The sequence below is a fragment of the Amborella trichopoda genome, chromosome 9 (assembly GCF_054954075.1).
Source record: "Amborella trichopoda isolate Santa Cruz 75 chromosome 9, AtrichopodaSantaCruz75HAP2 v2.0, whole genome shotgun sequence".
In the NCBI taxonomy this organism is placed as follows: Eukaryota; Viridiplantae; Streptophyta; class Magnoliopsida; order Amborellales; family Amborellaceae; genus Amborella; species Amborella trichopoda.
This window is the reverse complement of record NC_142344.1, coordinates 15,365,797-15,378,844: the sequence shown is the minus strand read 5'-3', so window position 1 is coordinate 15,378,844 and position 13,048 is coordinate 15,365,797.

Genomic DNA, 13,048 nt, shown 5'->3' with positions numbered 1-13,048 from the left:
AGTGTTTCCGGTTCAGATCATCTCATTAGAAAATCCAACCAAGAACGTTGAAAAACCAGAGAGGCTCATTTTAGATCCTTCGTAGATCGTTCTTAAACAACTTTTCAAATCACTGCACCTGAATCAAATCTTTTTTTACAATTTTTTTAAAAATATCTTTCTTACTATGTTCGAATCAATGCATTAGAAATGACTTAATTTTGATGATCTTTTAAAAAAGGAAAAAGTTTATATAGAGCCCAGGCTCTAAACAATCAAATTAGAGCCCACCTAAAAAATTTCACTAGAAGAGGCTGTTTTGATGTCCAAATATCCTCAAATCGATCATCTCGACCTCAAGATACATGGACATTAGAAAAAAATAGATTTCAAGTTTTTAAAATAATACATTTTCTAATGTATTTTTGGATCGTCAATTTTCAAAATTTTCAACTCTTTATAGATATACTCGATATACACTATTTTTTAAGTTAAAAATGAAAATATAGTTGAAGGCTAGTCAAAGATTTTCAATATTGAAACCACATTTCTTATCATTATTTGAAAGTATCCTCTAATTTGATTGTTTAGAGCCTCGGCTCTATACAAACTGCACCCTTTAAAAAAATATCCCCCTCTTTTTATTTTTGTGAAACAGTTCTAAAAGATATACTCTCTACTTGAATTTTTTCAAGTGAATGTAAACTGTTTGAAGAAATCAGATATGTTTAAAGGATTTGTCAGATATTTTAAAACAATTTTAAGACACTGATTTAAATCAGCGAACCATAATTTCAATCAGTGTCTTAAATCTCGAGTTAAACTTTAGGGAAAGGTTTCTATACTTTCCCTACAACATAGAAAATCTATGCTTCCCTTACCATCCAGCCGTTCAATTTTGATCAAGAGAGCCACTCATCGTTTGATCTTAGATCTAATGTCTCAAAGTATTTTATTTTTAGTTTTTTTTATACAAATTTTATGAATATGAAATTTGGTAAATGCCATCTTCACATTGGGGCTCACCTATAAAAAATATTAAAAATATTTTTTCGATAAAATATAATGACCAAAATACCCTTTCAAATTTTCAAGGGTATTTTGATCATTTTATTTTATTGAAAGTATTGTTTTTATATTTTTCGCTAGTGCGAGTTTAATAGAGGATTGGACATCTAAAATTTGGTGTCAAAATAGTTTATATAAAAAAAATATAAAATAAAAAAATGTAGAGACGTGACATTGTGATTGGGGCAATCTTAGCCCCCCATTCAGAATGGGCGGTTGGATAAGAGGAAGTATATAAGTTTTATGTTGTAGGGGAAGCATAGAAAGCTTGACCTAAATTTTAATCACAAGTTAAACTTTAGAACACGTATTTTAACTCAATAGTGCTAAAAACTGAATCAAGAAAGACCCTCATTTTTTAAAGGGTGCGGTTTGTACAGAGCCGAGGCTCTAAACAATCAAAGTAAAGTACACCTTTTTTTTTTTTTTTGAAAAATTATATAATGAGACCATTTATCTTTAGTACAAGATAGTCACAATTAATCTTGACCATTGGAGGTGAAATTGGGTAGCTGCATTTGTTGCATTGACCAAGCACAAAGTTCAAACGAATTTTTTTTGAACTTTGTGACCCATCCAAGCTATCAGATTTCATATTGGATGGTTATAAGCAATTGTCATCTCTTTGTACTAAAAGTAAATAGTCTCATTGTATACAATCTCCATTTTTTTTTACATCATAAAGCGTACATTCAAATAGTGCCGAGAAATGTGGTTTCAATACTAGAAATGTTTGTGGTAGCCTTAAAATATAGTTTCATCTCTAATTATAAAATTCAAAGTTTCAAAAATAGTTTAGATAGAGCAGATCTATGAAAACTTGAAAATTGACGATCCAAAAATACATTATACGATGCTCTATTTCCAAAATTTGAAATCTACTTTTTTCTCATGTCCATGCATCTTGAGGTCAAGATGATCAACTTGAGGATATTTGGGCATCAAAACAACCTTTTTTAGTAAAATTATTGAGATGCTTCCTAATTTGATTTTTTAGAGCTTCGCACTTATATAAATTTTTTCCTTTAGATAAAGGGTATGGTTTGTATAAAGTTGAGCCCCTAAACAATCCAAGTAAGGCGGTAAAAAAATGTCTTTGGAGTACCAAAAATCTTTATGATGGCTTGGAAAGTTATTTTCATTTCTAATTATAAATTTAAAGTTTAAAAAATAATATAGATGAAGCATATCTATGAACATTTGAAAATATTGGAAATTGATAGCCTAGATAATGTATTAGAAGATGCACTATTTTTAAGACTTGAAGCATATTTTATATTTCCTCCACACATCTCAAGGTCGGGCTTTTCCGCATCAAGACAGCTTCTTTTAGTGAATTTTTGATGGGGGATTTAGTTTGATTGTTGAGGGCCTCAACCCTATAGAAACGTCTTTTTAGATAAAAAATATAATGATATAGATCTAGTAGAATAATTTTAAAACGATCAAAACTGTCCAAATTTGTCAATAAAAATTACTAAGACAATGTAGAAGTGACTCGTTGGTGCTATGCATATCTTACGTGTGGATTTCACCACATGGAAAAGATTTCTCGGCATCGCATGGGGTGGGGAGGTAAAGGAAAAAGGTTAAATTGCAGTAAGGGTTTTATGAAAACATAAAGGGAAAAGTTTATATAGAGCCGAGGATCTAAACAATTAAATTAGAGTCTACCTCAAAAATTTCACTAGCCATGGTTGTTTTGATGCCCAAATATCCTCAAATTGATCATCTCGGCATCAAGATGCATGGACATGAGAAAAAATGTATTTGAAATTTTGAAAAATAGTGTATTTTGTAATGCATTTTTGGACCATCAATTTTTAAGATTTTCATAGATCTGTTGATTTACACTATTTTTCAAGCTTTAAAATTTATAAATAAAGGTGAAAATATATTTTAAGGCTATCACAAAGATTTTCAGTATTGAAACCACATTTATGATTACTATTTGAAGGTAGGCTCTAATTTGATTGTTTAGAGCCTAGGCTCTATACAAACCGCACCAAAAAATAAAACCTCACCTCAATGAAATGGACAAAATTCATATATAGCTAAGGCTCTAAACAATCAAATTAGAACCCACCTAAAAAATTTCACTAGAAAAGGTCATTTTGATGCCCAAATATCCTCAAATTGTTCATCTCGTTATCAAGATTCATTGATATGAGAAACAATGGATTTCAAGTTTTGGAAATAGTACATCTTGTAATGCATTTTGGGTCCGTCAATTTTCAAGTTTTCATAGATCTGCTTGATCTACACTATTTTTGAAGTTTATAATTAAAGATAACAATATATTTTAAGGGTATCAAAAAGATTTCTAGAATTGGAACTACATTTCTCGACACTATTTGAAGGTATGCTTACTTTGATTGTTTAGAGCTTCAGTTCCATACAAACCGCACCCCAATGAAAATTATAATTCTAGTATAAGAAGGACGTCAAAGCCATATTCTCGACCTTGATCATTATGGTTGTAAAAAAATTAAGATTTCAACCTCTAAACTGGTGTATGTTGTAACATATTATCCATATTGTCATTCTCAAGTGTTTGTGGATCCATAAGATTTGTTACATTTCTTGAGCTACAAATTTCATAATTGGTGGTAAAAATAGATTTTACAGTCATCTTAGGAAGTTTCCATATACGTAGTGTTTTTCGAACACAATTTCAAGATGTGACTTTCCATATACGTAGTTTTTTTAGACCTTTCTTTTCTACTTTTCTTAAGGACTAGGCCTTACAGAAATTGCTTGCCAAACCAAAAGCAATGAATTTATGACGATCAAAAATTGTAAAAGAAGAAAATTATATAACATTGCAATCTTATACTATTGAAGCAAAATGAACCTTAAAAATCCACGAGAGGAGAGTATCCGGATATAAAACCCTCTAATTGATCATCTCGACATCGAGATTTGCATATGTAGAGAAACAAAAGAATATCAAGTTCTAAAAATAATGCATCTTATAACAATTTACCCAGACTGTCTATTCTCGAGTATTTATCAATCTGCTCCATCTAATTTATTTTAAAAATTTTAAATTTCACAACTAAGGAAAAACGATAGATTTTTGAGCCATCATAAAATTTCCGGCACCGAAACATCTCCAAGAAAAATTCAGAAGTCTAACGCTCAAAAAAAAATAAAAAATCAAGTCCGCCTTACTTCTACAGTATAAGGAGGGTGCCTCATACTGAGTAGAACCGTTCACTACGTGGTCCCGAGCTCCCTCAGTTGGTTCAATCAATTTTTTTCAAGAGAAAAAGATCTAAAATTCTGAATGTGATTGTTTGAAATATTTTCTTAAAAAAGTCGAAAAGCCCTAGAGAGCAAAAAGAGGTTTAAGTGCGTCGTAAAGAGAAAAGTGAGAAAAGAACTAAAATTGAGTCGAAGTACTAGCACTGAAATTAAAGACCCAAGGAAAAGTTTGTCGTTATTTTTCCGTGTCTTTTATTTTAATTCATTTTTTTATGTGTAATATCTTCCAATAGCGACAATGCCCCAAAAGCAATGGTGTTGTGAATTTCTATGGTATCCTTAACTTGGTTTATGATATAAGAAGTATTTCATTCCATCACTGAAACATGAACTCTCTCGAGACTAAATCTTAGGAGTGTTTGGATGAACATGTTGCTCACAATAAAATTTTGCAAAATTTAAGCTAATATCACCTATTATTTGTGAAGTAAAAAATATTTTGCACATTTTATATTTTATGCTCATGTCTTTATTTACTTTTCTTAAAATGCACTCAGTTTGGAACTTGAAAGTTAACCCCTCTCTCTCTCTTTCCTAACCTGCATACACATGAAGTTTCGAACCCAAAAAAGAAGAAGGAAAAATCCAAAAAAAAAGAAAAAAGAAAAAAGAAAAAAAAAAAATAGTTTGAATTTTTTTAAGCCAAATGAAAAGAAGTACATTGTCCTCTTATCGAAGTATATTTGTAAGTTTAACTCCGAAAACAAAATCTATAATTTAATCATACTCCAACCTCCATTCTTCAAAAATGATTATCGCATAAATTTGGAGTACATCCCAAAATTTTCAGATAAAAGAAACCGTTTATCTGAGGGGGTAAGCATGTAGCGTGCACATGCATGAACAACCTGTAGAAAAAAGTTAGCAAATGTGTAAATGAGAGTTTAATGAGTTGAAGTAATTGTAAAAGCACTTTTTCAAATTTTTAACGTTTTGGTTTCACATAGGTGCACATTATGCACTTGCCTCTTGAGTACAATGTATTATTTTTCAGATTTTTAGATTGTATACCGTGTGACCATTCACCTTTGTATCAAGGAGGACACTATTACTTATAATCATATGATGTGAAATCTGATAGCGTGATGTATCACAAAGTTTGAATTATTTTTTTTTGAATTTTGAGTTTGGTCAATGAAATAAATACAGCGACCCAATTTAACATCCAATGATCAAGATTAATTGTAATCACCTTATACCAAAGGTAAATGGTATCATTACATATTTTACCTATTTTTTATCAAATTTTTTTATCTACTTTAGAATATTATTTAAAAAAATAATAATATTCAATTTTTCTAGTCTAAAACTTGTTAATATTTTTGTTTTGAAAAATACTTTTGTGTATTTCAAATACAACATAAACTTTTACTGTAAATATCCTAAGTTTCAAATAGCTTTGAGAGAGAAAGGTGTGGCTTTCGGTCCCACATTGAAGAAGACTGAGAGTTGAATGGTACATATCATGTCTTATTTTCATAAAACAAAGGTGTGAATGTGGGTACATGTGGAGAACGTACACTCCCGTATGCATGGAGGACAAAGGTCGTTTGATAGTGTACTTTGCACTTTACATCGGCATATGAGGCGCCCCTTGCCCGAGTGCATGTGTGGGTCGGGCTTGAGGCTCAGTCCAATTTTAGATTAGTGCACGTACATATACACGGCTGGGTGCGAGCATGCCGCATGCGAGATCGTGCATGGTGACTATTCGCACATCCAACGTTACACTCACATCGTGCATTGAAACCATGTGAATGTTCATTTAAACAATCACTTGCCAAACGCCACCAAATTCACTACAAAGGGGCTCATTTTTTCCCCTTTTTAATTCCTATTGACTCTCATTCTCTCTCTCATGTATACTCTCTCACAACCCGTCTTACTTACGCTCTCTCTAAATTTTGATCTTTCTTTCCGAATTGTTACCAGGTGCATAAATAGTGGAAAGCAATTTTTGAGATCTTCGTCTTTCTTGTATCCTAGGATAAATTACCTATTTGATCCACACTGTATATAATTAATAAGAGTAGTTATCCGATGAGACCCTCCCACACCCATGTGTGTAGGACTCTAAAAGATCACCATTAAATTTAGCACAGATCTTTAGAAAAGTTATCATATGGGTGTTGGACTTGAATTTTCTATATATCTATGTTAAATTTAATGGTGATCCTTTGGGGTCCTACACACATGGGTGTGGGAGGGTCTCACAAGGTCATTTTCCAATTAATAAACGAGACAAATATTGTCTTGAGAAAGCACTATTCAAGAAGGTGGTTGTTTAATTTTTGCTCCAATTTTACCCATATTTTTCTAACAATTAAAGACAACATTCATGGGTGAAAGCAAGCAAACAGTTATGACTTCTTTGAGTATCGTGACTTCTTTGAGAGTCATGAATCATGAATTACAAGATTGAAGCGGTTTAATGGTATGAACTTCAAAAGCTGGCAACAAAAAGTGTTACAAGATTGAAGCGGTTTAATGGTATGAACTTCAAAAGCTGGCAACAAAAAGTGCTTTTCATATTGACTTTAGTAGAAATGGTAATTGTTGTGTTAATTAGTTCTTCTTTTGCCATTAAATTTATGGGTGAAGCTTTATTGAAAATGTGTTTTATATTAAATAGAATTTCATATAAAAAGCGTCATAGAACCCTTATAAAGTATTGTTTAATAGAAATCCATCACTAAATTTTCTTAAAGTGTGGGTTGCCTAGCTTATGTTAGACTTTCGGATTCTTAAAAAAAAAAAATATCCTAAAACCACAAAGTGTGTATTTATAGGATATTCACAAAATATAAAATCATATAGACTTTTTTATTTAAATTCTAATACTATAGTAGAATTTAGAGATGTTGAATTTTTTGAAAATCTCAATTGTAAAAGTGAACTGGATAAATCAAGTGGTCTAACAAGTGGAGATGATCATGCAATTGGTTAAAACAATAATGAAGGACCCGTGGAAACATTGATGATAGGAAAATAGAACCTAGAAGAAGTAAAAGAATTAGAGGTGATCTATTTTATAATTTTGGTTCAGTTTTTTATATCTACCTAGTTAATACCAATGAAAATAAGGTATGCGACTCAAGACGAATAGTTTCAAATGTGGAGGAAGATCCTACATTATTAAGTGAGGCCTTGGCATCACAAGATGCAACTTATTGGAGAGAGGTTATTAATTGTCATATGGATTCCATACTTGCAATAAAACTTGAAAATTAGTAGGTCTTCTACCTGGTTCTAAACCCATTGCTTGTAAATAGATTTTTAAAAGGAAATTAAATGCAGACGGGTCCATTAATGAATACAAGGCTAGATTAGTGGGCAAAGGATTTAAACAAAAAGGTGGCATTGATTATTTTGACACATGTGCACCTGTGGCAGGATTTGCTACTATACGTTTGCTTTTAGCAATAGCCTCTATTAAACATATAGTCATACATCAAATAGATGTAAACAATTGATGTAAAGACCGCTTTCTTAAATGGTGTCTTAGATGAAGAAATTTATATAGTACAACACGAAGGGTTTGTTATATCTGGTCATGAGAACAAAATTTGTAAATTAATTATCTTTATGGACTAAAACTATAAGGACTGAGACTTTCTCGAGTGATAGTGGCTAGGTATGCCGCCGAGTGCAAGAATGTGATTGTCGCCATGCGCAGCAGAAAGAAGAGGACACCACCATATGCAGTAGAGAGTAGAGGACACCGGTGTGTGTAGTAGAGAGGACACTTCCATGTGCAACAAAAAGCAGAGGATATTGTCGTGCGCAGCAAAGAGTAGAGGACGCCGCCGTATGCAGCAGAGAGTAGAGGACACCGCCCTGCGTAGTAGAGGGCACTGCCATGCGCAATAGAGAGGACACTGTCGTGTGCAGTAGAAAGGGCACCGCCGTGCGTAGTAGAGAGGGGGCACTGCCATGCGCAGCAGAGAGCAGAGGACGCCGCCGTGCATAAAAGAGAGTAGAGGACACTGCCATTCGCAGCAGAGAGTAGAGGACACCGCCGTGCGCAGCAGAGAGCAGAGGACGCCGCCATGCGCAGCAGAGAGTAGAGGACATTGTCGTGTGCAACAGAGGACACCGCCGTGCGCAGCAGAGAGGACACCGCCGTGCGCAGCAAAGAGGACACCGCCGTGCGCAGTAGAAAGGGAACCACCATGCGTAGCAGAGAGGGGGCACCGCCGTGTGCTGCAGAGAGCAAAGGACGTAGACGACACCGCCGTGCGCTGCAGAAAGCAGAGGACACCGCCGTGCGCAGCAGAGAGCAAAGGAGGCAGCCATGCATGAAGACGTCGCAGTACGTGAGGACACCGTCGTGTGTGAGGACACCGCTGTGCACAAGGATGCCGTCATGCGTAAAAGATTGTGGTGCTGCCGAGCATAGAGGAATCGTTCTCCCATGATTGCTTGCATGTTTCTTGTCGCCAAGTGGCACTTGCATGTCTCTTTTATGCCACTTGGCTTTTGCATGCTGTCACCTCCTCCCTTTGGCCTATTTAAACCCCTTCTCACCTTTCTTTAAGTCTTTGCTCTCTCTCTCTCTCTCTCACTCACGCCCACCCTCCTTAGCCTTAAGGACTTGATACCCTTAACCCATCCTTAGAGCTTGGCCTTTTGGAGTGCAATTGGAGTTCTTTTAGTATTGTAAGTGGATCTAAGATCCCATGTTTCATGACGTGTTTAATGCATATTCAACTTGTTTGTTAAAGTATGAAAATTGAGTGGGGATCTGGATGATTGTGGAAAGATGCTTATGAAATTTAGTTAAGTATGCACTCTGTTTTTCCAAGATTGTGACTATCTTTTGAGTAATTGTTTGAGTACTAAAATTATCTCCGTTGATTATGAAATTTTGTGGAGAAGTATCCATTTGCGTCTATTTTAAGAGGGAAAAGACAACATATCAATATCTCTTATGATTGGAAAGTTATGAGCCATTTGCTAGAACATGCTAGAAATTGTGAAAAGAAATTCCAGAAATTTTACATGTTTTTGTATTGAACAGTATGCTGACCAAATCATGTCAGAATGAGCTCAAACCACTTTTTAATGAAAAACGAATTAGTCTAATTAAAATATGGTTGTGAAATCAAAATGAAATTCCCTATGGTTTGGAAATTATGCTCCATTTTCTATGAAGATACCACTGTTGTGAATGCATGAACTTTTCTAAAACTGTTACATGTTTTTGTATAAGATTGTTCACTTATCGAATTATGTAAGAATGAGTTCAAATCACTTTTACATGAAATATGAGGGAGTCTAATTTAAATGTAGTCCCGGAATCAAAACGAAATTCCCTATGGTTTCGAAATTATTCTCCTTTTTCTATGAAGATGTCACTGTTGTGAATGCAGGAACTTTTCCAAAACTATTACATTTTTTTGTGTAAGATTGTTCACTGACTAAATTATGTCATAATTAGTTGAAATCACTTCTATATGAAAGATGTGTGAGTCTACTTTAAAAATAGCTTCTAGATCATACTGAAATTCTCTGTGGTTTTTAGAGAGAGAAACTATCTCAAAATTTTTATAGAAACACTATCCTAAATTTTGAATTTTAGAGAGAGAAAGTATATAAAAGATTTAGAGAGAGAAAGTATACAAAAATTTAGAGAGAGAAATTGCATCAAGTTTTGTTACCAAACAATGGAATGGAAGTGATTGCAAGGAATTCATGAATTTTTTATAGTTTATCCAAACAAGAGATTTGAAAAATCCATGACAAAAATCCTCGATATTGAAAATCCATAGATTTCCTTGGATTTCAAATATCTAGGATTCCTAATTTCCTCCTATCCAAACGGGCCCTCATTTGACTCCATTTTCCGGGACGAAGTAGGAGGGGCGAATCCTATTTTTTAATAGTAATTAAATTCTACCAATATAATGCTATACTCGGTATTTAATATTAGTAAATTTATTTATACATCGGAGTACGCATAACTAAATTTGTGTTCCTTGAGGCATCCCACATCCGTCTTAAAGATGATGTGGATAGGGATGGCAATGGGTCGGGTCCTGCTGGACTCGGACCCGAATCCAGACCCAAATGTATTTGGGTCCAGGTTTTGGACGCGGACCCGGTCTTGACCCGTCAGGTCCAAAAGTTGGACCCATACCCGTACCCATCGGATATCGGGTCTATCCCATCGGGTCTCGGGTCTGGTCAGGTCCATTGCCACCCTCATTCGGCGCTTCCTTTTTTGTCACCTACAATGGTGAACAACAAAGAACTAATTTTTGAGGGGTGGGTGATTAGAGAGAAAGAGAGAGATAGACATTCGATATCCAAAGAGAGAGCTATGTCTCCAAGAAACTCAAAGAAGGAGAATTGCAGGGAGGGAGGATGGCGATGGGGTTTGGTCGTGTGGCAAACTAGGGTAAGACGAAAAGTATTGAAATAATTTTAGGGTTGGGGTTTTGGCCTTTGGGTAAACTAGAAATTCGAGCCTGGGTACCCACCGGGTTGGGTACTACCCGAATCCAGGACTATCCAGGTATCCTTTATTAGACCCGGACCCTACCCACGAGTTGAAAACTTGGACCCATACTCGGACCTGTGTCAGGTATAACCGGCAGGTATGGGTCCATTGCCACCCCTAGATGTAGAATTGTGGTCTCTCTAAGAAATGGAAAAATCAATGGTTTGAAAAAATTTTAAAAAAATAATTATTTTTGGTTTGAAAATTTATTTATTTTCACACATCCATACTCTCCATATTAGAGATTATATCATCATTTTAACCGTTTCCCAATTAATGGGGTCGGCTGCATAAATCCTGGTTCTCCATCCTACTCTATTAAAGGTCATATCCTCAGTGAGGTCATAAAGTCCCCATATCAAAGATTATATATATCAAGAAAAATTGTCCAAAATCTATCTAAAAATGGATCATGATTGGGGGACGCATATACATACGAGTTCCAATACTTATAAAAATGTTGTTCATTTAATATTTGTACGGTCACAATTACTTATAACCATCTAATGTGAACTTTGATAGCTTGGATGTGTTACAAAAGTACGAGAAAATTCTTTTGAATTTTGAGCTTGGCCAATGAAATGAATACAACCACCCAATTTGACATATGATGGTCAAAATTAATTGTGATCATCTTATACCAAAAATAAATAGTCATAAAGGGGAAATTATTTAAGTGAATTTTATCATTATCCAATCCTAATTTCTTACCTCTTATTTCAAAAAACATTTGGAAACTTGAGAAATATGTTGACATAATGTGTAATCAAATTCCTTGCAACATCAGCCGAATCTTTTCCAAGTAAATTGCTTCCCAATAATATTTTAAAAGTATTGTTTGTATAAGGTATCAACCTTAAATAATCAAAGTAAGCACACCTCTAATTCATGCTAAAAGGTTCAATTTGGTGCTAAAAATCTTTAAGATGACCTAGAAATCTATCTTCACCCTTATATGAAATTTAATGATAAAACATAGTATCGATCAAATAGATCTATCATCATCATCATAGTATTTTTCAAACTATTTGGAGTTGGCTACACGAATCATGGTTTGTTATTCTACTCTATCAAATGCCATATCCTCAATGAGGCCCTACGTCTGCATGTTTTTCTCACTACTTCCAACCATGTTCTTTAAGGCATATCACTAGTCATTTTTTTGCCTTCCATTTAATTACCTCTTAATAGGTATTGTACTGGTGTCTACACTACACATGGTCAGCCTATCTAAGTCTACTTTCTCTCATCTTATGCTTATTGGAGCCACACCTAAGTTTTTCTAAATGTATTTATTTCAAATTCTCTCCCTGCTTGTCTTGTCACTCATCCATCTCAATATCCTCATCTCCGCTATACTCATCCTATGAGATATTGTTTCTTAACCACCCAACATTTCGCCCCATAGAGAAAAGTTGGTCTTACAACTATCTAATAGAACTTCCTGTTCAACTTCATTAGTATGCGACGATCACAAAAAACTCCTGTTACATTCTCCACTTCACATACCTAAATCTAATTTTATGTGAGACATTATCCTCAATCTCTCCATTTTCTTGGATTATCGACCCAGGTATTGAAAGTGTTCTCTTTTTTGTATCTCTTGGTCGTCAATCTTATCTACTTCCTCATTTCTACTCCTATTATTATTAAACTTGTATTCCACATACTCTGTTTTACTTCATCTAATTTTAAAACCTTTAGATTCTTGAGCAATATTCCAAAGTTATAACTTTATGTTGACACTGCTACATATGTCATTGATCACAACTTTGTCATCCCTAACAACATACACCACAATATCTCATCTCGTAGTTGCCTAGTTAAGTCGTTTATTACTAAGACAAAGAGATATAAGCTCAATATTGATCCTAAATGTAGAAGTATTGTCACCAAAAACTTGCTAGTCTTCGTACACTAGTTCGCATTCCTTGTACATATCCCTAAACAAGTCGATATAATATATGGAGACTCCTTTCTTTTCCAACCAAATTAAATCTCGTGGTAGTCTATCATATATTTTTTCTAGATAAATAAAGACCATGTGGATGTCTTTTTGCTTTCATCCCCTAAACTTCTCAATCAGTTGTCTAAGTACAAAAATAGCCTCATTGTTGACTTTCCTGGTATAAAACCGAATTGATTTTTTGATACACTCATTTCATGCCTTAGTCATTACTCAATCATCCTCTCTCACTCCTTCATAGTGTAGTTCATAAGTTTGATCTCCCG